The following is a 16,883-nucleotide window of genomic DNA, read 5'->3' as shown; positions in this document are numbered from 1 at the left end:
CAGTTTCCCCAAACTCTCGGGCAGCGGCCAGGCGGTACTTGGGGATTGATTGGGTCAGGAACCCACAAGGCACTTCCTGTCTCTGCCCCCAGCTATTTTCCCCACAGGTGGGGCAGCTGAGACTGACGCATTTGAATACTGAGGATGTGCTTTTAGGGCAGAGGAGCTGCAAAAGGACACTCCGAGCCCTACCTGGAGTGCGTGTGCACGCGCGCGATCTCGTCTGTTTTACCTCGACGCCTTCCAGGTGGTCTGTGCCTTTGAACTTGGGCTCTTTGACTCCGTCCACCTCAACCCCCTTCCCCGGCATTTGCTCCCTCAGAGGAAGTGGCTGAGTTTATACTACTCTAGCCCTGGTTTTGCCTGTAACCCTCAAGCTCTTCTAGAAAAAGACGTGGTGCGATTCACTGTGCATGGACTAGGTTGTTTGTTCCTTGAGAAATCGGTTCGTTCTGGCTTTATTTTGTCAAAATATGAGATGCAGCAAATTGGATCAATCATTTTGCTAAACCCTCCCCGCCCCCCACCCTGTCTTCCTTTGTAAGTCAAAGCTATTTTGTATTACCCAAGCAAGAAAATGATTTAGAAAATGAAAGAGAAGGACAATCTTATTCTAGTGGTTGGAAGGGAATAAAAAATATTTATGTGTGCCTGGCCGATGCTGACTTTTGGAGAGCGTTCACTTGCGAACCAAAAGCTAGGGAAACAAAAGATGAAAATCAACCCTGGGGGTTCTAATTCTGAGCACACGTCTTCTTAGGAGAAAACAATCTTCACTTTTTCAGATTCTGCATTTGTCAAACAAAATTATTAGCCTGAACCCCCGTATTGCTGATGCTGTGCAGAGCTGTAGTTGATTTCTCTGGGGCTGATTCTCAGAACTGGAGCTCGGAGGTTGGCTGGCGGTGGAGGGAGAGGGGCTGGGGCTGGGGGCTGGGCGGTGGGTAAACCCTTAAAAGGCAACCCTGTCAGTTTCCTGAACCAGGGGTGGGTTCTTAAATTTGAAATCTTTCTAAGACCCCATCTTTTCCTTCCTTCCTCTCTCCAATAATAACGCCCTTGTGGAGAAAGATTTTTTTTTTTTAATTCAAAAATTGCAGTTACGTATGTCCACCTCCTCCTCCTCCTGGCACCTTCCACCTCTCAGAGCCTTAACTGCAGCCCAGGGCTGGGCATGAACAAGATTTAGGGCTGTCGGGGTCGGACTGTAAACCTGCTTTCACCCTGGCTGATGAATCAGTAGTAAAGCTTCACTCTAATATTTGTACGGAAAATGCAATGTTTGCACAATAAAGCTCTCCAGATTTTTAAGCTGTAGGAGTGAAGCCAGTTTACAATCAGTGATAACAGGTTTCCCTTCGCTGCCATTACCGCAAATAGTATCTTATTTCAGCAAAATGGTGGCAGCCAGCAGGAGGTCCAACAATGCAGATTTTAATCAGAAAATTTAATTTTATGTACAATTCACAGTTTGTGCACGGTGAGAAATGTTTTTCACTGCATGAACTTTCAGGACTCGGCTCTGAGCAAAAGGAGTTTCAATTTATGTAACGCCTTTCTCAGCACACAGTACCCTAAAGCCCTTCCTGCTAATACGGGCTCGTGCTGCCGCTGCACAAGTCTTTCTCGAAATCACCCAGGATATTTATTTGGAGCAATTAAAAGAAGCGGCTGAATGCCACACAAATCCACGTTTAATGCAGAGACGAAAGTGGCCAAGATTTCAATGCCGAGTCACTGCTCTGGGTTCTCTCTCGGCCTGGGTTTGCTCCCTTGTGAGACGCCCTTCTGCCGGGGCTCATTTTGTTTCCCGGTTGACTTGTAAACTCTCAGAAGAGAAGCCTGCATTGGAAACGTGGACAGAGCCTTTAAGAGAAGGGCCCTGGACGAGCTGCCTTGCAGGCCGGCTCAGGAAGAGTGGCCGGTCCGGGAGCAGAGGAGGGGTCCGGGCTGTCCCTCGGATGACCAGGCGATGCCAGCCCTTGACTCTCGGGAGCACTTGAGCATGAGCTGCGTGAGACGAGGCCAAGACAGACAGAGTCGGAGGGGGGAGGCAGGCAGAGGGGGGAGGCAGAACAGAGGGAGAGGCCAAGGCTGAGCTTCCCAGGGAACGGCCCTCCCGTTGAAGAGGGGCTGGAACTCCTAACCGAGTCTTCCCTGCTCGGTCGTCCAGGGTGCGGCTCCAGAAGGAAGGGGCTTAGGGAAGTCAGCCCTGACTTACGAGGGGCTGGGCGCATGTCCTGTCGCGGTGCAGGGGAGACGAATCCCACTAGTATCCGTGAGGATGCCCGTTGCATCCCTGGCCTCGCTCAGCCAGCTGTGTGTAGGCTGCAGATGCGCCTCGGGTCCTGCGTGGCTGCGGCTGTGGTGCGGGCTGGCAGCGGTAGCTCTGATTCAACCCTTAGCCTGGGAATTTCCATATGCTATGGGTGTGGCCCTACAAGGCAAAAAAAAAAGGGGGGGGCTGGGAAGGCAGACAGGAGGGACTGTCCCCTGGTCCCCGCAGACGCCCCCTCGCTAACGGGAGTGATCTAAGCCCTCCAGTGCCCCCCACCCATCCTTTCCTAGGAAGGTCAGCGAGGCAGTCCCTGCAAGCACCCGCCATCCCTCACCCTCCTACCCCTGCTGGCCTTCACCTCTTCTCAGGTGTCCGACCCATACGACCTCAAGTTCACTGACAGTTACGTCGAGTGGGGGCAAGGGCGGCCGGGCCTGTTGCATGATGCGGGGACCCTGCGGACAGAGTCACACCGGGCCTGGCTGGTGGGAAGACAGGGCCGGGCTCAGCTCTGTGGACACCTACGGAGGGTTCAGTCGCCGGCTTAGCTGAGGTCAGGGAGTTAGCCGGGGGCCGTGGACCCACAGCGGAGTGTGCTGAGCAGGACTCACTCCACGGGAAGCTCTCGGGAGTGGGGCTGGCGGGCCATTTTGGGAGCTGGGCTTCAGTCCTGGGGGAAGGGCAGTCGGTGTCCAATGAGGTTGACCCTAAGGGACAGTTTAGGCCGGAGACATGGAGACGAGACGCCGGCCCTAGAGAGCGGGCACCGCCAGGGTCCCGTCGGGAAGCAGTCCGGAGCCTGCCTCTGGACTCGGCTGGAAAGGATGCCGAAGCTGATGGCCACGTCTGCGCTGGACCAGGGAGAAAGGGGTCGTGGTTGTTCAGAACGAGTTTGCAATCCTCCTCGAGGTATTTCTTGGCTCTGAGAATTTTTTCTTTTGGCTAAATGTTTATTATTTCCCACAAAGGGTGAGAATCTTACCTTTCCTTCCCTGATGACCCCGAGTCCACAATTGTGCAGTTGCATTCGGTTCAGTCCCATCAGGGGAGAATCATCAGGAAAAAGCGTAGAGACACCGCACAGGCCCTGCAGCAGGTGGAGGTTCCCAGGCCAGGGGTGTGGCCGTCGGCCTGCACCACAGCCACAGCCACGCCAGGTCTGAGCTGTGTCTTCAACCTGCACCGTAGCTCACCACAACGCCAGGTCCCTAACCCACTGAGCAAGGCCAGGGATCGAACCTGTGTCCTCATGGATGCTAGTTGGGTTTGTTTCCTCTGAGCCACGACAGAAACTCCCCAGAGTTCTTAATGATGCATAGAACACAGGAAAGATTTATTTCACGTTTATTTATATTTGGTATTCGATATTAACTCTTTTATACCCAATAACAACCCTTTAAGTCCCAGTATAATATTTTGCAAACAGAATCGTCCAGAGAGGCTAAGCAACTTGTCCAAGGTCACACAACTCTGTGAACTCAAGCAGTCTAACGCCAGAGTCTGCATAATTAAATTCAACCGGGTGGACTGCCGAGTCCACATTTCTGTTTGGCCTTCCTCGTGGTATTGTGTCTCCTATGCTTTGTGTTTTCCATACTGTGAACTTTGAAGGAAAGAATTACATTTTACTATGTATAAGTACTTGACACATAGGAGCAGCTGAAATACGAGTATTGACTATTAGTTGTATGGTCTCAGAAATCAGTCACATTATATTTGAGTCATTTTTTATTTGTGTGTATGGCTCTACCACTAGCGTGAGTCTTTAGCCTTTTTTTTTGGTCTTTCTAGGGCCACACCCATGGCATATGGAGGTTCCCAGGCTAGGAGTCCACTTGGAGCTGTAGCTGCCGGCCTACACCACAGCCACAGCAATGCCAGATCCTTAACCCACTAAGGGAGGCCAGGGATTGAATCCACGTCCTCATGGATGCTAGTCGGGTTCGTTAACCACCGAGCCAGGACCTGAACTAGAGTGAGCCTTTAGGAGTGGGGTGCTGAGTTATTGTTCTATGTCCCATCTAACACAAAAGAGAGACCTCTCCTTTGTCCATCAATGCATTACTGATTCATTCAACGAATGTCAACAGTAAGCACTGTGCTAGGTGCTAGGAATGAACACAGTAAATACATTTTCTGTCTCTGTGGTTTAATTCCAACCTCATAAAAATATAGAAAAATGATGCTGACATTGTTTAAATTTGACACACTTGTCTATTTTTCAAAGAATACTACTGCTTATTGCAACTTATCAGTTCCCCCCTTTCCATACTGTGTGATAAAGTCAAGTTGCAAACAGTTATTTTATTCCTCTTTTTTAAAAAAATTGGCCCTGCCTGCAGCATGCAGAAATTCTCGGGCCAGAGACTGAACCCGCATCACAGCAGCAACCTGAGCCAGAGCAGTGATTATGCCAGACCCTTAACCCACTGCATTATCAGGGAACCCCTATTTTATTCCTATTTTATTTACTAGGAGCCTTGTTGCTCATCTTAGATCTAATAGTTAAACGTTAGAAGAAGAGAAAGCCCTTTCCACGTGGAGCCGATGGAATGATTCTTGGGTTCCTGCAATGTGAGGCTGGGCTTTTCGTCCCCTTTTGTTACATGCAAAGCTCGAAGCTTTAGGAGTTCCCGTCGTGGCGCAGTGGTTAATGAATCCGACTAGGAACCATGAGGTTGCGGGTTCCATCCCTGGCCTTGCTCAGTGGGTTAAGGATCCGGCGTTGCGGTGAGCTGCGGTGTAGGTCACAGACGCAGCTCGGATCTGGTGTTGCCGTGGCTCTGGTGTAGGCCTAGGCCGTCGGCTACAGCTCCGATCAGACCCCTAGCCTGGGAACCTCCATGTGCCGTGGGTGCGGCCCTAGAAAAGACCAAAAAAAGAAAAAAAAGCTCGAAGCTTTATTAAGTGATGACAGATAGTGCACTTGGCTTCTGGTATTTCTTGGAAGGCTGGTCTATAGCCTGCTGCTGGGAAGTGGGAACAACTCCACAAATGGCCAGGGGAGCCCCCCTCCCTCCAAACTGCCCTTCACACCAGGTCCAGGTGTGTAAACAGAGCAGACTGGCCTCCGCCCTGGGAGAAGGCATCCCGAGGCTGGACAGCTGCAGTGCAGGAGCACAGGCTTCAGGAGCTCTTTCTCCACCGCCGAGGCAGTGTCTGAAAAATTCCCTCGACCGCTGTTCTAATTCTCCGAGGCTGCTAACTGCATCAAGATCTCTACTTAAGGAGAAGGAGCAGGAGCTTCCCAGTGCCCACAGGGCGTGGGGGGTGGGGCGACTGGGAATCACTTTCTTGCCAGTCCGGGTGCGGTTGGTGACCTGACACAGCCGAGCCCATTGTCCCTGTGACAAGAAGTGACGTGGTGCCCAGGGCAGGAGGAGTCCTTGGAAGCCGGTACCCCAGTCCTGGCCCCAGGATGCTTCAGATCCTATGAAAACTCCCCGCTGGGGCCTCTCTACTCTGGGCCTTCTAGGTGTAACCCTAGAATGATCAAAAGCGGTGGTTTCAAATGTAGATTTTGTTTGTAATTAGCTCCAACTTGGTTTAACAATTTTGATACATCTTTAATGAGAAGTTTGGAAATGCAAAAAAGGGAAAAGACAAAGTAAAAATGATCAGTAGTCTTGACATCCTAAAACAGAGATTGCTGCCATTGAGGTGTATTTTCTTCTAATGCGATTTCTTTTTAACCGACTTGGGACCACACTGTAACATTAGCAGCTACCGTACCGTATGTTGAGAGCCTGCTATGTGCCAGGTACTCTTCTGAGCACGAACTCACTGGTGTCTCACAGCAATCTTACTCGATCGGGCTACGGTTATCACACTTCACAGATGATAACACCGAGGCACAGACAGGCTACCTACCTCCTTGCTGAAGGTTAGCCAGCAGGAGCAGCAGAGCCCAGGCCGGCCAGCTCCAGACTCTGCATATACGGCTTGGTGTCTGTTTTTAAACTTTCTATGAAAAGGTTTCTTTCTTTCTTTTTATAAAGAAGAAGTTCTTTTTTAAATTAAAAAAATTTTATTTGTCTTTTTAGGGCCACACCTGCAGCATATAGAAATTCCCAGGCTAGGGGTCGAATTGGAGATGTAGCTGCTGGCCTCTGCCACAGCCACAGCAACACTGGGTTCTTAACCCACCGAGTGGGGCCGGGGATTGAACCTGTGTCATCCTAGATACTAGTTGGATCCATGACCACTGAGCCACAACAGGAATCCCTTAAAAGGTTTTTATTTTTCTCTTCAGAAACAAGCTTTGTGGCTAATATTTCATCAGGTTCCCACGGCCCCCATACCTCTCTAATTTAAATGACGGGACTGTGAGTTGTCTTTGCGAATGAGGCTTTTTCTATATTTAGGATGATAGAATTGCCCAGATCCAGATGTAAAAGGCACAGCTGGATGACAAAGTAAATGACAGTAAGTCTGTTGATGCCCATTGCTGAATACTTCCCAGGAGAACTGTACCAGTCACGCTGCCACCAGCCTTGTGGATTCCGGGCCTTGGAGGTTATCACCCAAAAAATGATTTAGGAGATCCAGTTGTGGCCCAGTGGTTAGCGAACCCGACTAGCATCCAGGAGGACGCGGGTTTGATCCCTGGCCTCATTCAGTGGGTTAAGGATCTGCCATTGCCGTGAGCTGTGGTGTAGGTAGCAGACATGGCTTGGATCTGGCGTGGCTGTGGCTGTGGCTGTGGCGTAGGCTGGCGGCTTCAGCTCCGATTGGACCCCTACCTGGGAACCTCCATATGCCATGGGTGCGGCCCTAAAAAGACAAAAAAGATAAAGCTTGATTGTCAAAAACCTTACATGTTTACTTTAAATTTTCTCTGGCCCAGTGTCTTACCACTCTTGTAATAATATAATAATAATGAACTTTAGCTCTCACCCAAGTTCTCATTTTTGCCTAGACTTATTTTCCTAACCTCTAGTTATCTTAAAGCAGCGACAAAATGAAATGGCAACACACATTTTTCTGAGTAGGAGCAGACAGTGAAATAAGCAAGGGCAAGCTTTTCAGCCATTCTCCTTGCCATTAATGTTTTTTAATCTTTTTATAAACATTCTTTTTGTATGGCTCCATGAGAATCTACCTCTAAGACACTTTGAGATTTCTTCCCTTTTTATTCCTTTTTCCAGTCTCAGACCTGGAGCAGCGCTCTTGGTTAATTTGCATGTCTGTTGTAAAGGATTAGGAAGAGTAATTAGAAAAGAATGGGGGGGGGGGTTGCAGAATAAGAAAGGCCCGCCCCGCCCCGCTGCTTTCGTTTCTGACCGAACCACTGATACAGGGGCCTAGGGCCAGCCCGGGAGTTCCCTCTTAGCCCATCACTGACGCAGTGACGTCACTTAGCCCAGGCACACAACAGAAACTCAATTAACGTCCGCTGGAGCAGAGAATCCTTGCACGCATTCTGCGTAGGTGCCACGTATTAACACACCGTCTCTCGCAGCAGCTCCACAGCTTTAATCTGCATCGCAGCGTTAAAAAGGGTTTGCATCTGTGATCCCAGGTCCTGGCCTTATTAGGATCCTAGAGGAGTGGCCAACAGAGGTCTTTCAGCCCAGGGCAAATCCTTGAGATCAAAGCTTCCAGGATCTCTCCCGGGAGGTCCTCTGGCTGGAGCGCCCCCTTTCCTTTCCTTTCCTTTCCCCTCGCGACCCGCCAGCGCGCCCTCCTTGAGGGGAAGGGGGAGAAGGAGGACGAGGAGTGGGAGAGGTGAGGGAGGAGCTGGACTTGGGGGAGGCGGGCGAGAGCCAGCGTTTACACAGCCGGCCCCAAGGCTTCTCACCAGAAGGAGCCCTTGCTCTTCGCGCGGCCTCCCTTGCCCTCGAGAGGGAGAGGCCGTCAGAGACGGTAGCAAAGCTCCCTTCGCCTTCAGGGGACTCACTCGGATGAGCTGCTGTTTGTCTCTTTGGTTCTGTTTTTATAAAAATGGTACAGGGTAAAGCTCCATGGTTCAAATGTTTTGAGATCGTCAGATGACACTGGGACAAATGTATGTATTTTAAATATATGTAAGAAAAATGAATTCACAGAATACTAGTCATGAAGCAGGACACTGCCAGTGAAGAGGGCAAACTTTTAAGTAAAGCCGCCATCCACACAAGGGTACCGTCTTTTAAGAGGCAAATGTGAGGACTTCCCGTTGTGGCTCAGCAGTTAGCAAATCTGACGAGCATCCATGAGGATGCAGGTTGGATCCCTGGCCTTGCTTAGTGGGTTAAGGATCCCGCGTTGCCAGGAGCTGTGGTGTAGGTCGAAGATGCAGCTCAGATCTGGTGTTGCTGTGGCTGTGACGTAGGCCAGTAGCTACAGCTCCAATTGGGCCCCTAACTTGGGAACCTCCATCTGCTGAAGGTGTGGCCCTAAAAATACCCTCCCCAAAAAAAGAAAAAAAGTTAAATGTGAGATAGTTCAAGGCTTTGACTATTCCAGCCTTTTCCAAGATCTGTCAGGGATGTCAATGTGTATAAAATTAGAAAGCATATCACATGGGAAAAATCAGTCAAAAAAAATCTTACAATTTGTGTGGCTCAAAGGATAATTAGGGAAACTTGAGTGAGCTTGCTTTTTAAAGTTTCGCCTGGCCAGGAGTCCCCAAAACATGTTATAGTATTATTCCTTAGACTTCAAATGTAAACGCCATATTGCAACTTTTAGAGTTGTGTTTGGGTGTTTCTCTTTTTAATCTGCAAAATGATGGTTCAGACTAGAGTATTTACTAAACGTCCACCAGGCAATTCGAATATGCAGCCCACATCCAGATCTTTGGCATAGGTGACCTGGAAAGGCCTTCTTTGGCACCAAAATGCTGTGATTTCTAGAATTTTAAATTTTATTTATTAGCAATTTTACATTTTAAATTAAAATACATAAGATAATCAGATTCACCTAGCAGATAATTCTTACAAACATCTTCCTAAATTCAGAGGTCTCGCAAGTCCTAAAATGAAGCTTACTTCATAAGTGGCCCAACTCTCATGAAATATTTTGGGCAGAGCTTATGAATTTGGAAAATGTATGTTTGTTCCACATTCCAATATTGCCAAATGAGTTTAAGTTAATACCCTGTCCCCAAATATTTTTCACCTTTGAGAGTCAAGATGTGGTCCAAGTTTTTAATTTCCAGGGGAAAATCAGAAGGCTCAAATGAAAATGTTTATGGATAAAGAGAGATGAGAAATGAAGATATTGAATCTTTGCCATCAGCATGGGATGACAACTGTGTGTGTGTGTGTGTTCACACATGAGCCTCTGCTGGGATCCGCGAGGAGCAGCTGATGTTGGGGGAAGTATCTCATAGAAACTATAGGGACAGATGGTGGCGGACTGTAGCCATGGGACCAGCACGTTACTGCCTGCAACCCAGGAACCCTTCTTACTGAAGACTATGTGCCCAGAACCATCAAGTTGGAAAATGTAGTTCAACTGGAGACAGTTTTTGTTTTCTTGTTAGGAAACCTGGGCTCCCACACTCAGAACTCAGATGACTATATTCTGAGGATCTCTGGCAAAGCCATGTGAGTTTGAAGCCTCTCCACGAATGTGTCAGGAGACAGAATGATCCAAGTTTGCTATTTAGATTAGAAATACGTGTGAAAGAAGTAAGGTTACCATCAGAAATGTGCATTTCTAAAGATATTCATTTGAAAGTTTTGAAAAAAGAAAAGCTCATGCCCTGGGGCTTCTGGGAGTATGTACAAAATACAATAATTAAATTAAGTCCAGCAGTTAAAATTCCTCATAAAAAGAAAAAGCTGGAGCGCTTCCCAATGGGGAAATGCTTGACTTAAAAGAAAGGTTTTACTCTGTGGCCTGAAGGTCAACAAACTGGGACTCTGTGGGAATGTATAAAATTTCTTAAAGGGGTTCTCTGAGCTTTGTTTTGTCGAAAGAAAATAAAAGAGTAAAAAGGGACAAGTTTTGAAAATTCAAAAAATGAAGGTGTAGTCCTAAAATCATCATGATTTTTACAAATGCAGCACTGGAGGCTATGAAAACACGCTCTCTCTTCTGAGAACTAATGCAACACATATGCTCTTGGAGAAGGAAGGAAAAAGGCCAATGGCGCCTTGTGAACAAACTGTTTTCAAATGTGCTCATTTTCAGAGGCAGTGCATGCAAATTCATGACCCATTCATTTGCTACTTATTTTGAAAATATTCACCTTAAGTAGTTTCACAAATATGTGTCACAATGTAAAATTCCTTAGATGATGCAAAGACTGACTGGTTTCTTAAAAAGGTCTTTATGAAGCGAAGTTGTGAAAAATGATTTTGGGGGGGTCACACCCTCAGTAATCTAAAATGGAATGTTTATCATAATTTGAAAATACCTGTTTCTGTAGTCATTTACTGTTACCTTTCTGATAATGTCCTCCCCCCAAAGAAATAAGAAGTCAAATTTTATATTCTTAAACTTTGTTATTTATAAGCATCATTCTGGGTTCCCACATGAATTTCAGACTGCATTCTCAAATAACTTCTACTAAAACGTAGAGAACCCGAAACCAGTTTGCCAGATTCTCATCTTCTTTATCACTTACATAGAATCTGAATGCTGGCTCTGCATTAAGACAGCATGATCAAATGTAGGACATTAGAAACAGCAGCTTTGGCAGCACTATTTAATTTACTGAATAATTAGCAGCCTTGCTGACATTTCTATGTTGATGCCCAAAGTACAATATTAGCTCTGTCCCCTGCACTCAGGCTCTCTGCAGTAAAATGGGCCAATAAACTGCCTGTGCCAAGTGCACAGCAAATGAAGGATTGCAGAGGGTCCAAGCAGCTCACGACTTAAGACACTAGACTTACCTCCAAAACATGGACATGTTGTTAGAAAAAAGTTTTTTGTATCCACTTTTGTTGTTTTTTTTTCCTACATCTGTTAGTTTTGTTGATTTTGGGAATCGTGAGGTCAGGAAGGAAGGTAAAATTATCAGAAAGAGGAAAGGGGACATGGGAGCCGGAGGGCAGATGGGGGAACTAGGTGGGTGAGAGGTGATAGCAGGACCGAGGGGGGCCTTGGAGGATGGGGCCTTGGAGGGGGCGAGGGGCTGAGATGGGCACGAATGGAACTCTGTCCCTGAGCCTCTGTCCCTGCTCCTTCCTCCCGCCAATGGAACTCTTTTCCTTAAACCCCCATGACATTCTCCAGCCATGAGACCAGTCCCCCCCCAGTGGGACATCCTGCAAACTCTGCGGAGGGACTGTTTAGTCGGGGAGGGGCACGGAGAGCAAGGCGTGATGGCCCACCTCGGGGTGGGAGGTGCCTGGTGGCAGAGCTTCCTGGCTGCCCTGGATGACTGGTTGGTTGAGTTCGAATACCTTTGCCAGGGTCAGGCTCTGCCTCTCAGGGAGGTGGCCGTTGAAAAAGAGGCTTCCGCTATTTTCCTGTTGCTTCAAAAAACTCGGGGAACTTCCTTCATGGAGACTTAATGTGAAACTGTAAATCTGTGGATTCTCATGTGTGTGTGTGTGTGTGGGGGGGGTTAGTGGTTTCATCTCCAGACTTTGGCTGAACTATTGGTTTTGCCAGCTGTGTGACCTTGAGCAAGTCCACTGAAAGGGCCAGTATGTGCAGGAATCCAGGAGTCAAAATGTCTGGTGGATGAACTGATGTCTCGGGGCCTGATTTTATTTTATTTTATTTTATTTTTGTCTTTTTTGTCTTTTTGTCTTTTGTTGTTGTTGCTATTTCTTGGGCCGCTCCCGCGGCATATGGAGGTTCCCAGGCTAGGGGTCTCATCGGAGCTGTAGCCACCGGCCTACGCCAGAGCCACAGCAACGTGGGATCCGAGCCGCGTCTGCAACCTACATCACAGCTCACGGCAATGCCGGATCATTAACCCACTGAGCAAGGGCAGGGACCAAACCCGCATCCTCATGGTTCCTAGTCGGATTCGTTAACCACTGCACCACGACGGGAACTCCTCGGGGCCTGATTTTAATGAGCACACTTCCAGGGGGCCTTTGGAGGGCTTGGTGAGAGCTGAGCAGGGGAGGCATCTGGAGGTGCATGGCGGTGTCCACTGTTCAGGGCCTCCACACTGTTTTGGGGACACACATACGGTATCACAAAAGAAATCTCCAATGCGATGGAAGGACTTGGGGTGGCCAGCACGTTGTCTCTGGGGAGTTAGGGAGCCCTCACAGAAGTGGCCTTCAAGTTGTGCCTTGAAGAATGGTCAAGGAGTTTGTTGGGGGGATGGAAAGGGAGGGGTTACCGCTTGTGCAAAGGCTTATCGCAGGAGTGTCCCGCATAGTTTAGGAGGGCCCCTTGGGGGAGGCGCTGTGTGGCTGGTGTGGAAAGGCAGCGGGGTCTCCCGGTAGCGGTAGTGGGAGCTCCATCACACCACATGGGGGGAAGCGTTGCAGGGGAGGCTCCCCTGGAAGCTGCTGCAGGGATGGTAGTCTCTGGAACTCCCATGGAGGACACGCAATGCTCCCTTCCTCATTTGGGAGTTTGGGTCATTAACACAGTTTTCCCAGAGATTCTAAGCCAGGAGTTCATGTTGGTTTTTATGTTCTTACTTCCATGGAACGCAAAAGGGCCCTTTTAAAGAAAATAAATACATAAATAAGCCAGATGCTTAGAGCGGATAGCCTGCTGAAGGAACTCTACCACAAAGCTCTCTGAAACGGAATGTTCGTTTTTCTCTCCGTTCTTTTACTGTGTCTTAATAACTAAGGCAATTTGATTCATTGTAAAAACAAAACAAAATCCAGCAAAAAACCAAAACAATAAACCAGCTATGTGGTATTATGCAGACCAAAAAAAGAAACCCCAAACCAAAAAAATTAAAAACCCCACCCCTGGTTTCTTTTCACTGAATTTCTCCCCTTTAGATAGATATTTTAACATCACCATGTAGTTGGTGTTTAATCTTTGTTTTTCATGAGAGAGTTTTCAGTGTATCCACTCTCTTATTTATGTAATGAAGAGAATCTGGAAAGTTCCTTCCAGGGCTTAGACTAATCTCTGGGACCAGGTCCAGTTTGCTATATGTCTACATGCTGCCCACACAGTGTGAGAGAGAAATTGATTTTGACCAACCGAGAAGTCTGATATCCTTGCAGGATCCCCCTTGGTCAATAGGGAGGCACAGGTGATTTGAGAGTGGCTTGTTTTCTACTCTTCCTGGTGATAGGAAGCTTTGTCTCTGACTTAGGGTTCGGCAGTTTTAACTCCCCTCTGTTCTTCCTCAGTTTTCATTCTGATTCCTGAACCAGAGCTCCTACTGGAGCAGAACACCTCGAGTTGGCCAAATTCTGCCCTAAGACTGAGCACAGCTTTCCAGTTCCCGGTGTCCGGCCAAGGGCAGAATGGGGCCAGGACCCACAGTGTTTGATCCCTTAGCAAATCTGACAGGCTGTTTACAAACATGCAGAAGGGCTGACTTGTGCTGCAGACCTCAGGCGGGACTCTGGTTTCAGGACTGCAGCCTGGCTGAACTCCTAGAGACCAAAAGAAGAGGGGAGGAGATGAAATAGGTGAAAAAAGTGGCTGGTTTTCAAAGCATATGGCATGTATTTTTTCAAAGGCTTTAAATTCTTAATTCGCACCTCTCTCGTTACTGTCGCTGTAGTAGCCAATGGCATTTCTTTTTGTTTTGACATTTGACATTATTTTACGCCTTTGCTCCTCCTTTCACTTCACACAAGGGCATTTTAATTTTAAAAGAAAAGTGCACCCGGAACCAGTCCTAAGGCTTTCAGGCTAGCTGCCTGGCATCCAGGCCGCTCAACAGATGTTTGTTGAATGAATAAACGAATGAATGACGTGATTCTGTGGAAAAAGCTCTGAAAAATCTTTACTTGCAGCAAAGTTTCAGGGTTTTTCTTCCATAAACTCGGGGTTATCACTTAAAGTATTCTCTGGATTTGATGGGGGAAATCGGCAAAGTTAGACTCTTTTGAAGAAACTCCACCAAAAAGTTACCTGAAACGTAATGTTCATTTTTCTCTTGATTCTAATAGAGTGCCTGAATAGCGTGGGCAATTCCACTCAGTGACTGAAAAGCAAGGGGATCCGGATCCGCCACAGGTGCCCCGGTCAGGGATCAGCTCCCAGCTGGACAGGCTAAGGGCGCGGGGCTCAGGTCTGGGAGACCAAGGCCTGGGAGATGCCCCTGGCGTTTGCAGGGCCCCCAGGGCTTGTCCAGGCGCCTGGCTGCGGCGCCAACTTCGACTTCGGGGCTGGAGGGACACAGGGGCCCGCCGGTCTCCAGGGCGGGCGCGAGGGCCCCCGCGCAGGTGTCCGGCCTGTGTGCGGGGTGCGCCGGGGGTGCGCCGGGCCTGGGAGACCCGAGAGAGACGTTATTGTTACACTGTAACGAGTCTGATTAACATGCTCCTGACACTTTCTCTTAGTTTCTCGGGCTCCTAGCAACAGCGCACAAAGGCTCGGGATTGTCCCGGGCTCCGCGGGGACACGGGGCAGCCTTTGATCTGCCACCATTACAGCGGGGCTGCGCGACAGGCTCGCAGGCTCCAGGCGGCCCGCAGTCCCGGCCCACGGGGCGCCCCGGCCCCGCCCGCCCGACGGCCGCAGCTCCGGCAGCGGCCACAGAGCTGGAGCGGCTCGCGGGGCGCACGGGCCAGGCCCCGGGTCTCCGCGTCGGCGCGCACCCGACCTCGGGCCTGGGGAAGCGCGGGCGGCGGGGACGCGGACTCGGTGAGTCCCGGCTCCGCGGGCGCATGTTCTTCCGACGGGGCGCGCGGTTCCCGAGCTCGCCGGCCTCTCCCCTCGAAAGAAGCAGAGTAAAATCGAGCGTGTCGCTTACAATCGAAGAAAACAAAAACAAAAGGACGGGCGCGAGCGACAAATCCCCAAAGAGTGTGTAAAACATAAAGTAAAATAAATCCTGCGGGCTTTAGCCCGTTTAGCTGAAACTGGGCTCGATCGGCAGCAAACCTCCAAAAGGCACTAACGCTGATTTCGGTTCCTTCCTACAAATCGCTTGCTTTACCTCGTTGGCAAATCTTACTGATTCGGAAGGAAATATGCTGCCAGATAATTGCTGGAATTTAAACAAACCAACCACCACCACCACCCGTCACAGAACAGAAAAAAGCTGCCCGGTCCCACTGCGCAAGCTTTCCAGTACTACGTTAGGTATTTGGAAGTAATTTATTTTCCATTTTGTTCGCTCTCTTAAATCCCTCACCCCACTCCGATTTAAAATGAAGCGCAGAAAGACTAAGGTTTTAACATTTAAATGTTGAGGTCTGCTAATTACTTTCCCCCTAAGTCGCAAGGCGAAACCTCGCGGGGGGTAGGGTCTCCGGGCTGCGGGTACTGTGTCCCCGAGCCTGTGGCACATGCTTCGCGGTTACAGACCGGTTCGGTGACCCTCGGCTGCATTAATACGCACAAGATCCTGCGGTTAATGTCAGAACCCGTTTTGTACCATCAACTGTTTTCCAAGTACTGGAGATGAAAATAAAACACTTAGCTTTCCAAGATAAACAGGAACCAGAAAAGTAGAATGCCCTTCAAAGAAAAACCTGCTAACTCCTAAGACTCCATGAGAATATGCATTGTCCCTGCTGAAGGTCAGTTTCCCCACCTCCCCAAAACTTAGAGGCTAGGGTGTTCATAATAATTCAAAATTTAAAAAAAATTAAAAAAAACCCCAAACCAAAAACCTACATGGTCTATACCAATTACACAGCAAAATATGCCAGGCAAAGAGTTACTTTCCAATTCACATCAAAGGAGGCAAATCTTGGTGGTTCTTGAAGACGCTTTTCCCAGTCAGTCCCTGGAGGAGAGGAAGCCAGGGCAGCGGTTCAATAAATCTGAAGGGAACCGCATCCAGATGCCGGGGAACTTCCCAACGTGTGCTCAGGGTCAGTGCCTGACTCCACTGGAGTTCCCCTCACCGTTTCAATAAAACATGACGGTGCTGGTATAATCCTCCATCCATTAAAATGAGGTTGTCACAGATTGTCATTAAGACCTCAGTAAAACAATGAAGACATTATTGCCCCCCCCTCAGGCAAGGTATTAGGGAATAAAACAATCTACACCACGCGGGTCCTATTGAGATTAATGAAAAAATTATGCAAAAAAAATTCTCAATTTCATTTTCCCGTGTCGGGGCTTTGCATACATATAGTCAGTCTTGCCTTACACCTGATGATTTATTAAACTAATCTACAGTGATCACCACTGATGTTCTCAACTCAATCTTGTCCTGGCTCATTTTCTAAGTAATTGTTTCTCATTAGTTCTGATAATGTTTTAATAGTGTCACCCATAATTTAGCCCCCAAGAATTAATAACAGGGGGGTGATACGGCGAAGCGGCTTGTGGTGAGCTACACAAAATATAAACAGGTATGGTTTTTAATTAATCAGGTTACTGCAAGGGTCTCCTGGCCCGTTGATTCCCAGCTGGGAGGAACTCCCCAGGTGGAGCAGGTCCGCGAGCCCAGCCTTCCCTCCTCCCTGTTACCTTCTCCCACTCAGGAATCGAGGAGATGTGGGATGGAAAATAGTGGGGATACCTCTGGTCTCCCAGCATCTCCTTGCCGTGGAGTCTTGTTCTTTAAGGAATGAGGCAGCACAGCTCTCTGGCCCTGACT

At 48.6% G+C, this 16,883-nt stretch overlaps 1 protein-coding gene and 1 long non-coding RNA gene across 20 annotated transcripts in view; one reads left to right on the top strand and one right to left on the bottom strand.

Annotated features, from left to right (window-relative positions):
• The window catches only part of LOC110255851 (uncharacterized), a 113,439-nt gene that overhangs the window by 35,360 nt on the left and 61,196 nt on the right, over nucleotides 1-16,883 (top strand). The window lies entirely within an intron of this gene.
• Nucleotides 11,927-16,883, bottom strand: part of CLYBL (citramalyl-CoA lyase) — a 283,442-nt gene continuing 278,485 nt past the window's right edge. For 3 of the 4 annotated variants that reach the window (XR_014819830.1, XM_021065861.2, XM_084982226.1), the window contains one exon: nucleotides 12,941-13,749. The gene's annotated coding sequence lies outside the window, so the exon portion shown is untranslated. Of the gene's footprint in view, nucleotides 12,848-12,940; nucleotides 13,750-16,883 lie in introns of those variants that run through there. The other variant, XM_084982220.1, reaches the window with a different exon arrangement.

The sequence above is a fragment of the Sus scrofa genome, chromosome 11, assembly GCF_054392235.1.
Source record: "Sus scrofa isolate SSC_HxYL_T2T_F1_AM1 chromosome 11, Sscrofa_HxYL_maternal_Yorkshire_Landrace_v2.0, whole genome shotgun sequence".
In the NCBI taxonomy this organism is placed as follows: domain Eukaryota; kingdom Metazoa; phylum Chordata; class Mammalia; order Artiodactyla; family Suidae; genus Sus; species Sus scrofa.
This window is presented reverse-complemented; position numbering and strand designations above follow the sequence as displayed.